The sequence below is a fragment of the Bactrocera dorsalis genome, chromosome 1, assembly GCF_023373825.1.
Source record: "Bactrocera dorsalis isolate Fly_Bdor chromosome 1, ASM2337382v1, whole genome shotgun sequence".
In the NCBI taxonomy this organism is placed as follows: domain Eukaryota; kingdom Metazoa; phylum Arthropoda; class Insecta; order Diptera; family Tephritidae; genus Bactrocera; species Bactrocera dorsalis.
The window spans coordinates 52,630,604-52,648,559 of record NC_064303.1 but is presented as its reverse complement, the minus strand read 5'-3'; the positions used below and the strand labels follow the sequence as shown (position 1 = coordinate 52,648,559).

General features: G+C 35.5%; 1 protein-coding gene and 1 pseudogene across 1 annotated transcript in view; both read right to left on the bottom strand.

The window, feature by feature from the left end:
• LOC125777744 (uncharacterized) overlaps window positions 1–17,956 on the bottom strand; it is a 380,915-nt gene that overhangs the window by 340,916 nt on the left and 22,043 nt on the right. The window lies entirely within an intron of this gene.
• On the bottom strand, window positions 1,578–1,707 carry LOC125775967 (small nucleolar RNA U3; annotated as a pseudogene).

Here is a 17,956-nt window from a genome sequence, read left to right as displayed (position 1 = left end):
TGTACAACATCAATGTATGTATGACTTGCAAGTCGCAACTTGCTTGTTCCATTTCATACCTAATCAACACAGTGACCAGGTTTGCTTGTTCGAATCATACACATGTACAGTTTGAAACGATTCAAATCGTTGCATGTACAGTCGAGGCTTGTTCTGTACAAATGACTTGTTGGATTCCTACCAACTCATGACAACGAAAACAGTTCGATATCATTCCAGTGTTTTTATTGCAACATTCTGACGTGCCCAAAGTATCTCTAATACTATTGACAATATTTCTGTAAAACTTAGAAGTGGTATTCTAAGAAAATCGTTAAAAAGAAAAGGACGTAGTGAAGTGTGGTCAGTTTTTTGCGAACTTCAAGATGATAGTGGATGCACTGTTAATGAATTTTTTATGCTGCCGTAAATGTGAAGCCATTTTTCGGCATAATGGAACGCAAACATCCAACTTAGGCCATCATAAATGTTTCATAAGGAAAACCCAAGAAATTCCCTGTGTACAAGTAGGGCAAGAACAAAAAAAAAAGGTGCGTGGAGTCCCTACTCGCGGATGAAGTTATACTTCTTAGTGATATTCAGAAATGCATATCATTTTGTATGAAAGAAAACTAGAAAACTTAAATTCACATTTTATAAATTTATTATGCACATAAAATGAAGAATAAAGCAAAGTCCAAATGAATGAATTTTGACTCAGAAAGTAGTTCCGTCTGTTCGTTGCGGAAGAGAATATGCAGCGTAATCATCTCTCTTTTGTTTTTCGCCAAATTTGGCTGCCGGATTGACTTGTGAAGATCAATTTTTTGTTGGTGACATATTCATATGTGTACGCATATGTATGTTTGTATGCTTATGATTTATTTGCTCGGCAATGTATGCAAATATATGTACATATAAGTATATATGAATGTATGAACATGCAAGTCAATGCGCGCACATGCGTATACATACACTCATATGAGCATGTGCAGATACACAAGATAGGATAGAAAATGTATGCCTTTTAACATCGTTTACTATACAAATAAATATTTTTCTTACTAATAGAAATTAAAATAAAGAAAAATATTTATTTTTATAGTATACGATGTTAAAAGCAAAAAATTAAAAATTTATTCTGTCGGGATTCGAACCTGGGACCTGTGTTAGCATCTTGACCTTCCAAGCGCTTACCACCAACACCACCATTGACAATTAGGTTGCGCTGGCTTAAGTATGATGTGGTTATGAATGCAAGAAACATACGATGGTTCTAATAATTTTGTTTAAGTATAGAAATATACATACTTTGTAGAACATTTGCTTTCGCAATAAATTTATCACAGCAATACATATGCATAATATGTATATACATATACATAACATTGCTGTGATGCCCTGAGAAGTATAGTCTTAATAAATTTATTTTTAATTTTTTGCTTACTAATAGAAATTAAATTTATCACAGCAATATTATGTATATGTTTATGTATATTGCTGTGATAAATTTATTTTCTATTAGTAAGAAAAAAATATTTATTAGTATAGATTTCCAAAAGCACAGAAATGATTCTGTGAATTTATTCATTAAAATCGCCACTCAGAAGTCATTTTATCCCTTGTAAGCGAGCGATTTTCTTAAATCTCACGCTCCCAGATAAAACCATATACCTCGTCCTCGTGGGTCAGTTTCAAAAACCACAGAAATGATTCTGTGTGATTCTGAAAGGCCAACGCAGAGTATTTCAACCAAAACATACGTAAAATAGTTGAGAATTCGCAGAAATGAAAGACAAACGAAAGAAGTATAACTTCAATAATGCACAAGCATATAAACATACATATGCGCACACATGTGAATATGTCACCAATCAAAAATTGAAACATTGTTCTACAAAAACAACAACAGCATAAGCATGGAACATTGTGTTGTGTTGTTGTGTCGGCCGAGCTGTGCCGATTGTCACCGCTTCGCTTGCTGCTCGCACATCTTCGCAAACAAGGTTGCGTTACATTCATATGGATGGAGCGAGGTTGCGCAACTTTGCGTTACTTTTATATGGAAGGTTGCGCAACCAGAATTTATCGCAACCTTTTCCGGCGTCGTATAAGAAGTATAACTTCAAAAAAAGGGTAAACCCAAAATAAATGTAAGTAAGTCGTTAGTAAATATCTTTTTTAACCGATTTCTTGCAAGAGTGTGTAAATTGGACGGTAGCAGACTGCAGGTCATTTGCAACGTTAGGTGGTGATGGATTTAAGAATGTAGCGCGGCACCTCATTAAAATAGGGCACAAGTTCGGAGAGCACATAGACGTTGACGATTTGATTCCTCATCCAACAACAGTCTTCCGGCAGATAACTCAGGTCGCAACTGAAAAGAAATTAGAAATGCAGAGCAAACTTCAAAGTATTGTAAACGCTGGGCGTGCTTCCGTAACTGCTGATATGTAGTGTGAGGCTTTTACGAACAGCAATTTCTTATGTGCAACCATACACTTTTTTTTACAATGGCAAATTTGGAGAGTTTGTTCTAAGCGCGAAAACTCTTGATTTTGAAAAGTCGACTGGGAGAAATATTCGAAACAAGTTTGAAAGTATATTTTTGGAGTTTGGCATTACAGGCTATGATGAAATTACTTTTATAACAGACAGAGGCTCAAATATGAAGAAAGCGTTAGAAAATAATACGCGGCTTAACTGCTGTAGCCATATATTTGCTAATGTTTTGCAAGCTGCTTTTAATTCAACTGCAGAATTAAAGTTATTAATAGAAAATGGTAAAAAGCTGGTTAAATATTTTAAAAAGGCAAATTTACAAATATTTTTAGATACAACATTGAAAAATTTTCGTGTAACACGCTGGAACTCAAACTATTATATGTTTTAATCAGTTTATGATAACTGGAGCAAAATCAATGAACAACTGATTGCAAAATCAGGACTGCAAAAAGTTTCAAATATTAATTTTAATATATTACAATCATTAGTGGAGCTGTGTGCTAACTTTGAAATTATTTCGAAGAAACTTCAAGGCTCAAAATACGTGTCAATTCCTTACGTTTATCTGTCAATAACTCGTCTTAGAAAAATTTGCGAACAAAACCAGCAGGACCCTGTTCCTATTTCTGTTTTAAAATCAAATATTTTGCAAGAAATAGTTAACAAATGGACGCCCAACCTAAGCATCCGGCATAAGGTCGCAGTATTTCTCTTTTCGCCTTTTAATAACGTTTTAGATTGTAGTTCTATTGCAGAAGTTAAAGATTTTTGCCTACGTAATATACCATCAACTGAATGTTTTTCATTTGACACTACTGTAAATGTAGAAAATTCAGCTGAGATAACACAGTCGTCGGATGATTACTTCTTTTTCCCAGACACAGTAAATCTTGAAAATCCGACCACACCTATTACAACAAGTGAGGAAATTAAGAAATATATACAAAGAAGAACACAATTTGCAAGTAATTTTGATGCCATGGAACGGTGGGAAAGCAATAAAATTGAGTTTCCAACTCTCTCTAGCTTCGCATTTAAAATATTATCAATTCCAGCTGGCAGTGCAGCCAGTGAGCGGACTTTTTCACTTGTAGGTAATATAATAGAAGAGAAACGCAATCGCCTAGCTCCTAAGATTGTGGATAATATCTTATTTTTAAATTCTGTTTTAAAAAATGAAAATAACTAAGCAAATAATATGCGTAGAAAATGTTCTTGTCCAAATAATACGCACATATGTATTAATATGGTAATATTTATATACGCATTTTTTATTTAACACTTATCAATAACAAAAAAGTTGAATGAACATGAGAAACCGAAAACTTTACAAAAGATTTATTTTATTATTATTATTATTTTCTTCCATAAATTGTATCACATACCTTCTAACTATGTATGTATACAGATTGATATGAATTGAAAGTACGTACATCGAACAAGTCATACGTACTTTTCTGCTTAATGTTCAACTCATTGATGTGTACATTTCTTTCGAACAGCTTGGTATGAAACATATGTACATGGCTTGGCTTGTTTGCCTTAGAGTTGTGCAACTCATAACTGTGTATTGCTTTACAACGAGCTGGCTTGAAGCTTGAAAAAGTTACTTGTTGCAGATCTCTGCTATGTACAAGTTAGCACAGGTAACCAAACATCCGGCAAAAATATCACTTGCACCGAATTCGCTGACGGCGCGTCTGCAACTTTATAAGAACTCAATACCGCATTAAGTATGCATCCGGCCATTATGCTGATCGCACGCTTTTAGCCTTGCGCGTGACAACAACAAACAAAGTGTAATCAACTAAGAAGTCACACGGCCAATAACGTGCAGCAACTAAAGTTAGGGCAAAGCAGTGTAGGTATTTAGACGCTAACGTCGCTCGTATGTAATTAAGTTATTTCAACTCTTCCGCTGAGACCGGCTGCCCTTGGTATTACCAAGGGAAATAAAATTTTTAAAAACAAATTCAAAGAGAAATTGTTTACTGGCACCCAACGTGGGGCCAAACAAAAAATCCTTATAAAAGGACACGCGAGTTTGGCCGTGGGTTCGGACCCACCTCCTTACTAGTTTAAATAAAACCATCAGTGCCACCATAGAAGTGCCACCAAATATTATTTAAAAAGCCATCAGTGCCATCATAGAAGTGCCACCAAATATTATGAACAAACAATTTTAAATAAAACCATCAGTGCCACCATAGAAGTGCCACCAAATATTATGAGCTAAAAATTTTAAGCCATCAGTGCCACCAAATATTATTTTAAAAACTACCAGTGCCATCATAGAAGTGCTACCAAATATTACGAGCTAAAAATTTTTAAATAAAACCATTAGTGCCACCAAAGAAGTACCACAATAAAATCATCAATAAATCATCAATCGACGCAGAGGCGTTACTTTCGAGGGTCAATAATCAAGCATCAATCATCCAGAGATTTTTTTTAGTTCTAAACGATGGACTCCCAAACCCTCCAGATCCTTCTTAATACCGCAATCCGTACGGCAACGGAACATTCAAGGCAGGAATTCCAGACTCGCATAGATGAGTTGACAAACAGGCTAGCCAGAATTGAAACTCCAACCCAGGTCGTCCAATATGAACCAGTCACAATCGAACCAAACGTAGTGTGTGACGAATCTTTGGATCTGGTAAAAACCATGCCAGAATTCAAGGGCGACCCTACCCGCTATGTATCTTGGAGGCAAGCCGCGCACACTGCCTATAAGGTTTTTGAAAATTTCCAGGGTAGCTCTAGGCACTACCAAGCCGTAGGCATCATCAGGAATAAGGTGGTAGGCGCAGCAGATGGTGTTCTGTCGTCCTTCAACACCATTTTAAATTTTCATGCAATTATTTCACGGCTAGACTTCGCCTACGCCGATAAGAGGCCTATCCATTTCATAGAGCAGGAACTCTCCACTTTGAGGCAGGGTAAACTTTCAGTGATAGGATTCTACGATGAGGTTGAAAGGAAGCTGACCCTAATAATTAACAAAACCATTATAACCCATGGTGGAAATGCCACCCTAATAGAATCACTCAATAATAAGTATCGCGAAGACGCTCTTCGTGTTTTTATCTCAGGACTCAATCGTCCTTTGTGCGACATATTGTTTTCCTCCAGGCCTAGCGATCTCCCCTCTGCATTAGCTTTAGCACAGGAGCTTGAATCAAATCTAGCTTGGTCAATGTTTGCCCAGTCCTTTAACAGGCAAACAATTCAGGCTCCCAACCAATTTTCATATTTACCACAATACCGAACGATTCGGCCTGACCAACAGCGACAAACTCAGGCACAAAGGGTCGTACCAATGGATGTAGATCCATCGCTCTCAAGGTTCAGACAAAATGGACCCCCACAAATAAACAAGAATGACGAGAGGGTCCATCAAGGAGCCTATCCAAGAGCTCCTCGTCCGGGTATTGGCAACCCCAGTGGCTTGTCCAACCGAAACACCACTCAAACCTACGGAAAGCAGGTACCAGATTTTTTGAGTAGGGAAAGGCCAGAGAAAAGACCACACGGAAGTGGCCAGCAGGCACTACCAAAGGTACAAAGGATAAACAACCTTACCCATGAACAGGAAAAGTAATCCTCCATGAACAATACGAGTTTTTACTACACAAGACAAACTTATCAAAATTCGAGACGATAGCCGAAGAGACGGACACAATATTAAAGCAATTTCCGCATTCCCACGCCAGGCAACTACTTCGAAACGACGCTAACGAAATATTTAAACTACTAGACGCGGTCAGAGTACATCACCGACATGCGCGAAGCATCAATATCCTAGGGACTGCATTAAAATACATAACCGGCACCCCGGACTTTGATGACTTTCAAACAATTGAAACCAGAGCTGAAGCCCTAATAGAAGCAAACGAACAGCAGGCAACAATTAATTTAGTTACACAGAAACAAATAAACAAATTGACGGTGACAGTTAATAAACTTTTACCACAGGCAAAACAGACACAGATCGACCCTGGAAATCTCTTTTCTTTAGTCAGTACTAGAAATAGAGCGGTGATAATGGAATTGGAAACCATTATAACGTCGGTAGCTCTAGGAAAAGTAAATGTTATTAACCCCATTCTGCTTAATGGCATGGAAATAAGTAATATATTAGCTGCCGAGCTCTCTACAAATACCAGTATAACTGACATACTTTCTGTTTCTAAACATAAGATATTTCAAAATACACAATTTATTTATTTCATTATTAAATACCCAAAAATAGCTAGAGTTTGTAATAAAGTAAAGTTGCTGCCCGTAATCCAGGAAAGAAAGATTCCTTAGAAACAAATCTTATTGCCGAATGCAACAGAGAATACATCCCACTTTATAATTGCAAGGAAGCCATATTAGTAAACTTCTGCCAACCCTTGAAAGAAAGTTCCTGTGCACGACAACTATTGAACCAGCACTTCGCAGAATGCAAATCCAAATCCGCCGATCACGTTCCCGCTCTTGAGGAGATCGATAACGGCGTAATTCTAATTAATGATCAACCCGCTGTAATAAGAAATGAAAATTTGACAAAATTAGCTAGAGGAACCTTTTTGATAACATTCAAAGGCGAAATTACGATAAACTCCACCATTTATAGCAATTGGAATGAAGTAATACTTTCGCATCCCGAAGCAGTACCCGCGCAACACGTTAACTTTACAGAACATGTCGAGTTGTTATCACTCCCACACCTAAAAAGAGTTAATATAAAAAACCTCAGGCACATAGCGCACCTACAGAATCTTATTGAAACCCGCTCCATACAATCGGGAACCGCCTTGATCCTAATCCTAATTGCCACAGCTATGAGCATAGCAATATTTTTGCGAAAACGACAAAGAAATATGGTAGTACTGAAGAACATCATAAAGGAAACCGGGGACGCTTTCACTTCAAGAGGGGGAGTGGTTAGCACAGGTAACCAAACATCCGGCAAAAATATCACTTGCACCGAATTCGCTGACGGCGCGTCTGCAACTTTATAAGAACTCAATACCGCATTAAGTATGCATCCAGCCATTATGCTGATCGCACGCTTTTAGCCTTGCGCGTGACAACAACAAACAAAGAGTAAGCAACTAAGAAGTCACACGGCCAATAACGTGCAGCAACTAAAGTTAGGGCAAAGCAGTGTAGGTATTTAGACGCTAACGTCGCTCGTATGTAATTCAGTTATTTCAACTCTTCCGCTGAGACCGGTTGCCCTTGGTATTACCAAGGGAAACAAAATTTTTAAAAACAAATTCAAAGAGAAATTGTTTACTTACATAAGTATGCACGAATTGTTGTGTATTTATGAGTATGGTTATCTTAACGGGCCGTCTCGAAAATCTATGTCTTACTAACTGTTTGTCCGTGCCTATTGCCAGTGGAGACTCCATATTGCTTATTTCTTACAATATATGGCAAACTAATTAATTTACAATATATTGTAAGCAATAAGCTGTCACAGCGCAGTTTTCATTTCTATGAAAATTTCGTAGAGGCAACATATCCCATTTTACAAAAAGGGATTTTTATCCTTTTCTTATTATCTTATTTTTCCCAGAAATACATTTGCAAAAAAAGGATCTTTATTCTTTGTTATTATTGTATTTTTCCCAGAAATACATTTGTAAACAAAAGGATCGTAATCCTTTTTTTTATTTTCCTCATAAAAGATTTAAACAGTTGAAGAGCTCAAAACATGCGCTACATCAGCTAGCTACCCGACGGCATTTCGGAATATGATAAAATAAGTTTTTCAAGAGCTCAAAGCATGCGCTACATCAGCTCGATCCTACCTACCCTGCGCCTTTGCGCAAATGATTATGTTATGATAACAAATGCCCACATACAGATTTGGCAATGGCAATAGCAATAGATTTGACAGTTAGTAAGACATAGATTTTATCCTGTTGAGACGGCCTGTAAGCAATTGAGAGCTCGTTAGAGAGATCAATTCGCTTTTGGTAAGCAATCCTGCTTGTTTTTGTTTGACAAAGAACAAGGGGTATTGCCTGATAGTAGCCAATATGGACTTTGAATATTTGAATATGTGCGCCCACAGTTTTCATTTAACCGCGATTTGATTATAGTTTTTAGTTACAAATAAGGAAATTTTATTTTTGTAAGTGAATTTTAAAATTACTGTTTTAGAATTTTAAGATTACTTAATTTTTTATTTTGTTTTTTTTTTTTTTTTTTTTATTAATTTGCCCTTAGTGTAGTGTAGTGCAGGCGGATTCTATCCATTTCAGACCTAGCTATAACAATTGTGAGATCTGGTTTTAACTACAGGAAACTACCTAAACAATTTATTTTTCATGTATGAACCTTTAAGCAGTGATTGTGAGCACTGTTTTTCAATAGAACTGCAAAAAAAGCAAAAAACATTTAAACGGTAAATAGCGGTACACAGGCTTTAGTTTCAAATAGTAACTTAGCAAGCTGTTTAACGTAAGCGCTGGTGGAGAAGAAAGTGATGAAAGTGCAGATAACGATGAAGGGGATCCAGAAGCTCAACAATCAAACTTCGCGGGCCCAGAGGTCATACAACCGTCATCGAACGCTATACCTGAACCACTCCCAGGAGAGAAATTTGGAAAAATGCACCCTTTCCGAACACACAGCTTTCTATAAGTTATGGTTGCCAAATCAAATAAGAGTGAAGACACCTTTAGAATACTTAAAGAATTATTTTCCGGAATACCACTACGAGAATGTGGTGAAATATACAAAAAGTACGTCTTAGCTAATCGTGGTCAAGAGGCGCGTTATGTAACAGCCGATATAAAACGTTTTTACGGGTGTGCAATAATAATGGGCTGCCTTGGCTATCCTGCTGTAAGAATGTACTGGTCAAATGAATGCGAAATTCCTGCCATATTTAATTCAATGTCTCGAGACAAATTACTCCAACTACGGTTAGATATACTCTTTGTAGACTTTTCTGTTCCAGATTCCGCAAACAAATTTTGGAGAGTTCAACCCAACATAGACATGATTAGGGAGCGCTGCAATGAATTGACAACTGATATCACAAACTGCTCGATTGACGAGCAAATGATACCATTCACTGGAAGATGCCCTGCTCGGCAAGTAATCAGATCAAAACCCCGGCCTATTGGATTAAAAAATCTTGTATGCGCAACTTCTACAGGCATTGTAGTAGATTTTGAACTCTTCCAAGGGGCAGGGACCTTTGAACACTGCGGTCATGGACATGGGCCATCTATAGTTATGCGACTAATAAAAAACTTACCGAAAGGCAGCCAAATATATTTCGACAGGTTTTTTACTACAATACCACTCGTAGAATCGCTTTACCAAATGGATTATCCTGCAACAGGTACAATAATGGCAAACAGGATACCTAAATTCCCTCTGGATAAAGATATGAAACGAGGTTATATATGCCAGTTTTTAAATAATAATAACGTAGCTCTTGTGAAATGGAAGGGTACAAAAGCGGTTATAGTTGCTTCATGTAAATGTGGAAAGGACACCGTTGGTGAAGTTGAGAGGTGGAATAGAAATCTGAAACGTCGGTTGCCCGTCGAAATACCTTGAGTAATTTAAAACTATAACATGTTTATGGGAGGGGTTGATTTGTGTGATCAAATGCTCGAATATTACAGAATTAAAATGAAGACAAAGAAATGGACTGTCAAGTTGTTTTTTCACCTTCTTGATTGGCAATCTATAATTCATAGATGGAATACAGAGGAGACTGCAAGATTTCCGGACTACCAAAGTCGAAAGTCAAGTAATTTTTAACATTCAAAATGGAGCTTGGCACTGTACTAACAGCTTACTTCGAAGCTCCTGTTGAACTGTTAAATTGCCTGAAGACTTTTACGGAACCAAATATCTCATGATGCACCTGATGACATACGTTATGATCGCTATGACCACTGGCCTTCAATTTCAGATGAGCCGCCGAGGGTTTGCCGCAATAATTGTGAAAGTCGATCAAGAGGAAGATGTCAAAAATGTAAGGTTACCCTTTGCCTGGCAAAAAATAAAGACTGTTTTGAAAAGTACCATACACGTAACTGACTAAAGTATATACAATTGCATTCGATTTCTTAGTAACCTAACTTTCTTTTCTTTTATTCAAACAATTAAAGTTGAAATGATTTTTATAAAATAGTGAAGTATTGGAAAATTTTTGAGTTAAACAAAAAATTTGAAGAATGATCCTGTATTATTTTTGATGGGATATTTTACAGCTTATAACCTAGATACCACAAATGTGCGATGTCCTGTTTTTAAAAAAGGTCACTTCGGAAGCGTTTTTCAGGTTAATTTTGGCATATATTTACAAAAAAAATTGTATTAAAACGTCTAATGCGAAATTATTAAGAAAAATATCCCTAGGTCTGAAAGGGCTATATTGTTGTACTCATATATAAATGTTCGTATGTACATATGTTTGTTAGCACTGCGAAAAGAGCGCAAAAACGAAACGTGTAATGTGAAGGTATATTTCCTATGAACTTCTGTTTGTATGTATATATGTATATATATTTGTTATAGAATTGAGAGAATATTGTGTATGGAAATCTACGATGATTCGTATCGTATGTATGTCTGTTGTTTGTGTTGATTTTTATGCTTTAATTTTAATTTTTGCCTTCACTTAATAATTTTAAGCAATCCTGCTTCTTTCTTAATCGAGTATGAGGGGGTTTTCTGGATACTAGAGCAAGTAAATATTTGAATTTTTATATTGTTGGTGAGGTAAGCGTACTTACATATGTATGTATATACACTAGGCATTCAATTGCGTTAAGCGGCATTGCTTTTTTGCTTTTACTGTGTTTAGAATTATTTCCTTTTTATCAAGCCGTTGAAGCGGCTTTTTAGCAATACATATGTATATATTTGTACTCGCGTGGTATGCTTTGCAGGGTGTATGTATGTATGTGCATATATTACTGCCTTCTGCTATTTGTTCCTCTCTCTGCGCTCCAACTGGCTACTTCCTTCTGCCGCTGCTTGCTCATTTGTTATAATTATCGCGCCCGTTTTTGTGCCTGCTGAAATTGTTTGGTATATTTTAGTTCTGTTAGTTTATGTTTTATTACCCCAGTTGTTATTGCATATACTTGTACGCTTATATTTTTGCCGAGTCACCACACTTAGTTTTTTGTTTTGTGCCTTTCTGTTTTATACATACATATGTATGTTACTTACGAGTATGTTTCAACATTTTTTTTTGTCACTTCACCATGTTTTTGTTTTCTTACACTGCTTGGTAGCTCTATCTTAGAAATGCACTTTGTGTTTTGTTTGCTTTGTTTGTTCACTGCACTGCTTCTTCTTTTGACTCTTTTTTTTAATAGTTATAAGTATATGAATATGTTGTTGTTTTTAGTGTAATGTTTTTAGTTAAAGTGGGAATTTTGTCCATATTTTTGATATATGTACATTAGGGTGATTCAAAAAAAAAATTTTTTGTTTTTTTTTATTGGTACTCGGAAAAATGAGTTCCTAGACACCTCTAAGAAATCCTCTCCAAATATGAGTTTTTAATTGTAACGGGAAGGTCCTCCGCCTAACGGTTTTCTATTTTTTCTTATTATCAGATAGAAAAATTTATATCTCGCTTCCAACTACTTAAAAAAATATCTTGTTAATTAGGTTTTGTAGGAAATTGAATGCTCTAAAATATGGTCTCTTAAGATTTTTTCGTAAACCCAACCGTTTAAAAGATATTAACGGTTGAAATTTGACTATTTTTGGAAAAATTCTTTATTTCTTATTAATTTTATAACTCAATGAAAAAAATTATTATGAATAATGAAACACATAGTTTTGTAGGAAATTTACTGCTCTATAAAAATGGTCTACTATGATTTTTCGATTAAGTTAAGCGTTTACGAGATATTCATCGTCAAACATCAATGCATATTAGGGTGGATCAAAAAAAAAATTATTTTTTTTCGTTTGGTTCTGTGAAAAACAGGTTCCTAGACACCTCTAAGAAATCCTCTCCAAAAACCTATTCATAATAATTTTTTTTCATTGAGTTATAAAATTAATAAGAAATAAAAAATATTACCAAAAATAATCAAAGTTCAACTGTTAATATCTTTTAAACGGTTGGGTTTACGAAAAAATCTTAAGAGACCATATTTTAGAGCATTCAATTTCCTACAAAACCTAATTAACAAGATATTTTTTTAAGTAGTTGGAAGCGAGATATAAATTTTTCTATCTGATAATAAGAAAAAATAGAAAACCGTTAGGCGGAGGACCTTCCCGTTACAATTAAAAACTCATATTTGGAGAGGATTTCTTAGAGGTGTCTAGGAACCCATTTTTCCGAGTACCAATAAAAAAAAACAAAAAATTTTTTTTTTGAATCACCCTAATGTACATATGTACATATGGGTATATGTATATAGAAATGCACTATTGTTCTGCTTGTTTATTTTGGTTCCCTTTTTGTTGTGACACTGCACTATTCTGGTTTTTGTTTTTTGTACTTTAGCGCACTCTTTTCGGTGATCTCGAATTCCGTACAAATTTATGTTTTATTTCGTTTTTGTGTTGTTCACGTCACCTTTTTGTAATTTTTGTATTACATATACATAAGTCTATTTTAATTTGTTTTCTTTTTTAGGTTTCCTTTTTTTTCTAATCACCACACTTTTTGTACCATTAGGTGTAAATTTGTATATGTGCATACATATGTACTTTCTTTTTGGTGTCACTGCACTTAGTTTTTTTTGTTTGTTCGATTGTTCGCCACTTCTTCACCGCACTGCACTGGATTTTCTTTTAATTTATTTTGTTTAAAAATCCATAGTGCCTGTCACTATGGCTCGAAGGACCATGGTTACGTTTGTAGCCAGTATGTCATAATTTCTGTTTCTATCAGATGGTTATCCCGCACAAATAAAATAAAAGTCTCCGTTTTGCTGAAGTTTGTAATTTATAAGTTTATTTAGCACGGAAGTATCTTACTTTTAACAAATATTGTTTACTTAGAATTAAGGGTCTCAATCATTCAAGCAATCGACCTAAATGGTAGCGTATGTAGATATCGCAGATCGTTGTTTCCGAATAGCTAAATATAGCGGGCGGGACGTGTTGTTGACGGAAAATTGAGCTGAATGCCAATCTAAGCACGGATGCGTGCAACGATGTATAAAAGTATCAAATTGATGATATGCGCGAAGGAACCGTCCAGAACCAATTGTGTTGAAAGGTGTCGACGCGGCGCATGTAGAAGCGAAAATTTTGAAGACGAATTTTAATGCGTGAATGTTGATGTGCAGCTTGTGAAGATTGAATTGCTCAAAAACGAATGTGTCAGCAATCCTTTTGCCCATCCTTTTTGTTGAGTGGGTTGATTGATGTATAATTGTGGTGAGTTGTATTGAGTGGTATTGTATTATTAGTGTGGTGGCCGCTGGCTGGGTGATGTTCTCAATTGTGCTGTCTTATTAGTGTGCACCAGTTTTCTCGGGTAAAGTGGGTGGATGCTTAATTCATTTAAACAAATACTATTTACGTTTGATATTTTAATAATTACCGGTTAGAGATAAGTAATTCCCTTCCAAATCTGGTGTGTTGTCGACTTCAACATTTCCTTCATCTGTGATCGCTCCTTCGTTGTGACCAAGTATACGAGGTGTGTTCAAAAAATATCGCGAAATTTGTGTTTTCTCAAATATTATTTATTTATTCATGAATATCTATTTTGTCCCATTCAAAGTAAACCCCATGAGATATTATACACTTGTGCCAACGGTTTTTTCAATCTTCGAAGCACTTCAAAAAATCTTTTTTTTTTTTTATCTTTTTCAGCTCCTCCTTCGATGCCGTCTTTATGTCGTCATGAGAAGCGTAACGTCGTCCTTTCATGGGCCTCTTCAGTTTAGGGAACAAGAAAAAATCACAGGGGGCTAGATCTGGGGAATACGGTGGCTGCGGCATCATTAGTGTGTTGTTTTTGGCCAAAAAGTCGCGCACAAGCAACGATGTGTGAGCAGGGGCGTTATCGTGGTGCAAAAGCCAATTTTTGTTCTTCCACAAATCCGGGCGTTTCTGGCGAATTGCTTCGCGCAAATTGCGCATAACTTGCAGGTAATATTCCTTATTGACCGTTCTTCCCTGTGGCAAGAACTCATGATGCACCACACCCCTGCAATCGAAGAAAACTGTCAGTTACGATTCGCGATACTTTTTGAACACACCACGTATAGGAACGCAGCCTATATTTGAACTCCTGCCTGTCAGGCAGTTTCCAAAACGTCCTGGTTTAATCGGTAGGTCAAAACGTAATCAATTTTGTACTGCTGTCTTAAGTTATCCAGCAGCAATTTCAAAGCATTATTGCTTTGGAGTATACCTGTAAATCATAAATAAAATCAAAAATTGTATAAAATCAACTTATCTATATATATAGTATAGCTTGAGTATTACCTTTTTGGAATGGAAGCAAAGCATTTTTACCAATGACTCTCATTGATGAAACAAGCTCCGTTATCTGTTCCAGTACATTATTTTGCTTGTTCGAAGTCAAACCGTACGCGTGCAAGCGTTCCCTCACTCCATCTTTGGGCACCCTGACATTCATTAGGTCAAACCAGTCAATTGTCTATAAAATAAATATTTTTTATATATGAACATTTTAATTAATATTTTAAATATTACTTACAATTTTGAAAAGTCGATGGCATTCCTTCCAATTTTCGTTATCTAGTAGACCTAAACTAGTCGCTCGAGTTATTGGTTGAGCAATTGTGTGGGAGAACAATTTTGTGGCTAGTTTAACCTTTTGCCCGCGGGAATATATATATATTTGAAAAGCAAACTTTATGAATATGTGATGGCTAATTCTGAGAAACGAGGTAGGTGAAATTTTAGTTTGAATAAAAAAACGAAAATTCCTATGTAAAATGTATGGAAACCTAAAAAAAAAAATAGCGACCCCTTAGAGTTAAGCTACAGCGCCTGGTTTGAGGAAGGATTTTTTGTTTGTCAATCACTAACATTTGAAGGGGTAAGAGTTGAGAAAAAATTCTAATTTTTTTTTTGAGCACCCTAATATACATATATATATATATATATATATAAAGCGACTGAAAGCTTAAACAAAAAAAAATAATAATTAATTCTAAAAACATAAAATCAAGTCTTGTGGAAATACAAAATACATTCAGTGCTGTGGGCCGCAAATACAAACAAGTACACAAGTGATAGAAAATTAATATATGTGACCTGGTCTACGAAAAGGGAGCTAACGTTTCAAATAAGTTATGACTTTTTGGATTCTATCACGTGAAAAAGCATCTCATCTTCCATCCGAATCAACTAAAAAGTAAAAATTAATTTTTTGACACCTAAGCCCCCTTTCCGTAGACCAGGTCACATATACGTATACAAAATACAACAATTAGAAACAAAAAAAGAAAGAGAAAGTGTCAACAGCAGTATATAGTGCTTGTTATACAAAAGCACAAAATAGAGAATACATATAAAGCTAACAAAATGCGATGGGTGCATTTCACCACAGCTAGCTAAGAAGGAGAAACTTTAACAGTGGCGCGTGAACAGAGCGGAGCTATTACAGACGTATGTTGGCCTTTTGTATATAATTTTATACTATTACATGCAATCATAATAATTGATATGATTATAATTTTGCGTATTTTTATGAATACATGCAAAAATTGTCACATTTTCATTAAATTATGCTATTTTCAAAACTATATTTGTAGTTAAGGTGCGAATAAGAGTTATTTTTTAATCATTTCTTATTTTTGATAATAATACATATGTATATTATAAATTCACAAATATGTATGTCTGTAGATATACTATATATGTATGTACATATATGACATACTATCATAGTAACCTAAAAAACTTAAAATACATATCAGCGCATAATTACAGATGTGCATATGAAAGTACAATTCAAATTCAAATGCTCACTTCACTGCTCTATATGTTCATACATACATATGTGTGCACACATGTAGATATGTCACCCGCAAAAACTACGAATATTTCTACAAAAACAACAATGGTTTCAAATAGCATCAGCAGCGTCACAAGTCAATATGGCAGTCAAGTCGATGCCCAAATTTGTAGAAAAACACACAACAACAATATTTTCATTCATGAACGCAAGCGCACTTTCAACAGGCAAACTTACTTCATTCATAAAAACAAATACCATTACATCTCCCCGAGCATGCCTTTGCCTATAAGCGTCTTTTCGCGACGGTGGCAAAAGCTAAAAATCACAATTTGAACAATTTCTCACATTTGTATGAGAAGGAAAAAGTGACAACATAGTTTATTTGTCGATTTTCAAGTAAAGAAATGTATTAAAGAAAATGTTCAATATTCCTCTGATTTATGTGTACAGTCAATCCCGGTTAAGCAGTACTCCGCTTAAATGAAAATCATCCCTCTTAACTGTCTATATCAGTCGTTCCCAAACTTATTTTGTCTACCGCCCACTTTGAGAATAAATATTTTTTTAGCGCCCCCATTTTTTCACCTATTTAAAAACCACTATAACTTCAAATTAATTATTGTGACCTATATATGTATATTAACGGAGAATTCTAAACGAAACTTTTACTATAACCAGCAACTTGAATCCTGAGCGCAGTAGGTAACATACAACGGCGCTTAGGTCTCAAGTTAACTCTTACGGGCTCTACCTGCCAATAAGAATGATTATTGAAACACAACTTTATAGTATTAAAACAGAGAATCTTTTATTAAAAATAAAACTAAAATAATCGGTCCATATATAAAAACTAATGTGAAGGATGAATCTGATGCTGTTTAATAAGTTTGTTAATATCAGGTTCCAATTTACTTAAGAACAGTCGCAAGTCGCCACGTTCGGTAACAAGCAAACGATTTCTATTTTTAGTAAGCAGTGTTGGCACAGCACTAAATCCACGTTCACACAAATATGATGATGGGAATGCTTTCAAGAATCGTTGAACAATTGACCACAATCCAGGGTACAATTGCGAGATCGGTTTTTGTAACCAAAATTCTTGATAACAATTTTTGAACTTGATTTTTATTTCCTCGTTTGTTGTCAATTCTATAAGTTCTTCTTCCAGCTGAAGTGACATTGCTGTGTTGACATTTGAAAACGGATCCAATACCCAGTCTGGTATTTCCAAGTTCAAAATGTCCTGGTATCGTTCGGTGAAATTAATGTGGAGGTTTTCCAAATGTTGGCAGTAGGCAAACAATTCGTCGTTACTGCATGATACTGATAAATTCGGAAAATTGTGAAACTGCTGCGAAAGCAGCAACGACGTTTTTTGTTTTAATTAAATTTAGTTTATCGCCTTGCAGTTGGGGATTCATGTCGTTGAACAATTTATACAGGTCTGTCATGTAAGCTATATCATTCTTTGATGTTATGAGCTTGTCTTGAAATTCTGTATCTTTAGTTTCCAAGAACTCT